This window comes from Rutidosis leptorrhynchoides, chromosome 4 (genome assembly GCF_046630445.1).
Source record: "Rutidosis leptorrhynchoides isolate AG116_Rl617_1_P2 chromosome 4, CSIRO_AGI_Rlap_v1, whole genome shotgun sequence".
Classification (NCBI taxonomy): domain Eukaryota; kingdom Viridiplantae; phylum Streptophyta; class Magnoliopsida; order Asterales; family Asteraceae; genus Rutidosis; species Rutidosis leptorrhynchoides.
The window spans coordinates 318,450,272-318,454,398 of record NC_092336.1 but is presented as its reverse complement, the minus strand read 5'-3'; positions in this window follow the sequence as shown (position 1 = coordinate 318,454,398).

Sequence of the window (4,127 nt, the reverse complement as noted above, 5' to 3'; positions counted from 1 at the left end):
CGAAGATTATTCCAATAACTAAATACACACTTGCACGCATTCCGAAACGTGCAATACACACAACATCCGAAGTCTATAATGATCACTTAGAATACGCGAAGTCGTCACGTATTCTTCCAACTTCTCTAGGAAATCATTCTCTAAGAGTCAACATTAATAACCAAATTGTCACCCGCAATTTACTAAAGTCCACAATTCCGAGCACAAAGTTTGCTCAATCCCTTATATCGGGAAGAACTTAACCGATCTCGTGCCAAGATATCAATCCCCCAGCGTACCCTTACCAAGTACAATGCTAACAACCACCAAGTCTCAACCTAATGTCAACAACCCAAAAGATGAAGGCCAAGTAAAAATGAATCCTTACGGATAACACCTTCCACCTAACACCCCTCTTAGTACGCATACACGGCTAATACGCATCTACCACAAGTATTTGATCAGAACACGCCTATTGTATCACTATTCACACAACATGGTCCTCATGACCGAACCACCGGCGTATACAACCAGTAGTTTTCAATACTAACAATAAGAAGGTTATTCAATACAAAACTCAAGGTGTACAAAAACGGCTATCGTGATATATCCGTAGTGCGCAAAAACGGCTATTGCAACACTACAAACAATATGTGTGTGAAACACGGCTACCGCACTATTAATACCAATGTGTGAGTAAAACCGACTATTACTCACAACCATGTGCACAAAATGGCTATGTGCACAATTCCTACGGGCAATTAAAATCATAAATATACAAGTAACGGTTCTTCCAGAGAGCCGCTTGACATCCATCACAACCAAGGGTGGTAACAAAGAGTTAATCCTTCTGGATATCCCTCATCACCTATCACAAGTCAAACGCGGTCAACAGAGAGATGACCCCAAATAAACACATATATCTAATTTCCTCGTAGTACACAAAATGGCTATTTTGTAACTACTACCCAAAGTATACGACAACGAGGCATCGTACCCTTTCTCAAATCCCATTACGCTTCCTTGGTAGGAATATAAATCCTAATAAAGTCGACACAATTTCTTTGATGTAACACTACCAACTTCCCAACGTAGAACCTCGTTCCTAAATCAAATCGTCAAGATTACAAAGTCAAACGATTTCGCCATTTACCGTCGTACACGACCATACATGGCGTCGGTCCCTCTTCCTGAATTCTCGAGAGCTAAATTCGATAATAATAAATACTAACGTCTACCGTCACCAGATTGCGCCACTAAAGTGATGACACAATGTCAACATAACACGTATCCTTTTAGAACGAAATTACCGCTACCCGCAAGGTAGACTTTTCCAACTATCAAATCCTTTCTACCCGTTACCACTACAAAAGCATCCGGTCAACGATACACACATGCTCTCAAGGGTTTCACCCAATTCACTACAAACACGAACACGCGCTCACAACCTAACGCCAAAGTTCGTTCTCATGGCTTAGTGTATTCATTTACCCTATCACTAAGAAATGCTTGATTGCACCAAGTCTTACGCCCTCGTCCGTCAATACAAATGTCATCATAGGGTGTTTCCATTAGGAATGTCACCCGCATCAATACTACGTATTACCACCATGCATTCGTCCCCAGGGCGCATTTCCACGAGTCAACGACTCAAAAGCTACCCCGGTGCACTATCATCAAAATCGCTAACAAACCGAATCTTCACCGAGTTCACTAATCCCGCACCCTTATGGGTACCTTTGAAACATACACTCACTTGAGACTAATTAGGCCACGAAACAAAGTTTAAGTCTCTAATACATACATGAATCCATCGGCACACAATAAACAATAATAAGGCATATTTGTACCAAAGACGAAAATACCTGAAACATCATCGTTGGACCCTTGCGCTTCACTGACCCTCAGATAGTCACGCTCTAACCTCCTATCCCGATCGACAAACGATTCGGAGCACTCCGACTTACGGTGTCCCTTCTTTTGGCAAATAAAGCACTTGATTGTGCTTAAAGGTACACTCGTACAATCCCGTTCCAAATGACCTCGTCCTCCACACCTAAAGCACGTAGGCCCATAACCTCCCTTAATCCGCTTCTTCACTTTTTCAACACCTTCTGGCGTACTTCTCGCCCTCTTACTAGGAGCACCTCTTGATTCCAACTTTCTCTTACCCAAAGAGTGATCCGCAAATTTTGGAGCATGAGATTTAATCCCCATAGTTGCTCCTTTGTCACCGACACCTTGAGGTTTAGGAAACCTCTTTTCTAACTCTCCCTTCACGACCTTAGGCACTTGGTCTCGGACCATCTCGGTCACTATTCCCTCGAACGACTCTTGGAGAACTTGTTTAACCTTGTCGGCGAAAATCGAAATATAGCGTTCGAACTCGGCCTCAATCCTTAACGTTAACTCATCCTTCCCTTCGTGAGTAGGCCCTTCCGTTCCGTATTCGTCTTCCATCTTCATTCTTAAGAAATGAAATAGATTAACCAACGAAACGAAAAGGAATGACATACATATACCACACTACTCCATCTCGCTCAACAATCGTCGTACTTTACTTGTTTGACACGATTTGCGCCCGTAACAATGGTAGCTAATCATTGTTACGCGAGCATGTCGCATTAACTTGCTAGTACAACGTCCATCTCGCTCGATGCTCGCTAAACATACATAACAAATAGCGCATGATTAGTCACATAAACCTATGCACAAACCAATCCCGATCCGACCCAAAGTCCTACAAGTCCCGCATAGCGCACACACAAAAAGTCTAAGTCTAGACGCCTATCTCAAGTCAACTAAATCCCTTAAACCATGCTCTGATACCACTTGTAACAACCCAAACCAACCCGCGAACAACCACGTGAAAATACAAAATAAAAAAAAATTTCCTGTGCAGCATACCCGCGCGGCGCGCCATGTAGGGGCGCGGCGCGCCAAAGTGGTCTGTCCGGAAGGTCTCAAAATGCGAAAAAGATTGACTAGTTCCCGACACTTTTAGACGAAACGCTTTTTACCATACATCCAAATATGTAAAACTAACATGTTTCAATTATAAAATCAATGTTTTACAATTGGGGCCCACATCGGCCGTTTTACGAGTTTATTACAATTTACGAGTTTCGACCACCAAAAACTTTAAGTTCCAAACTACACAATGAGCATGGCGTTTGGGATTAAACTACCCAACTATCGGTCAAACTCCAAGAGCTACTAAAGCCAAAAGCGTCCCCTAGCATCAAGCGGGATCTCTAGTCCAAAACGAAGCCCTTACTCTTGTCCAAAACCGAACCTATAAAAATAGTAAACAACGAGAGGGTAAGCAAAGCTTAGTGAATGCAACAATTATACGAATACATATATAATTATACCTACTTGCATACACTTACACACCAGACCGCAAACACGCTAGCATACACATTTAGCTTATCGTCACAATAGCAAGCTATAAATCTCCAATACCACAAGCTAGCATAACAACCGCATATGAATATAACTCGAATAATATAATATGCTTACAACACAAATAACCATGGCTAACCAATAGTACAAGGGAACGGCGCTCGCGAAAACGCCATCGGTGTTCATAACATCCGTTAGGGCACTTAACACCTCGCACCACTAACCCCTAGGGTGACACCTTAACACCTCAGCACATCACCCTGAGTGGCATCTTAACACCTCGATGCATCACTCATTATTTTTTATGGAGTGGTGTCTTAACACCTCGACACTACACTCCTAGGTGGCATCTTAACACCTCGATGATACACCCGAGTGGCATCTTAACACCTCGATGCTACACTCTTCACGTGAAACGTGGTGTCTTAACACCTTGACACTACACATTTCACGCTACAACAAATAGATACATTATATACCTACACATATAATTATTCCACTCACCTCAAAGTCTTGTGAAAAGATACCCGAGCTTGCGAAACCTCAAAGTAACGTACCTATCACATTATATATATAATCAAACACAAACTCAAGTTGGTCAACCGATCCTTTCACCATTCCAAAGCCATTTTGACCCAAGGCGCAATTTCAACCCATTTGAACCCTTAACCCTAATTTTGGGTCAACACACACCAAAACCCTAATCATTAACCAAGATGGGTTTAAAACACTTTTAAATCACG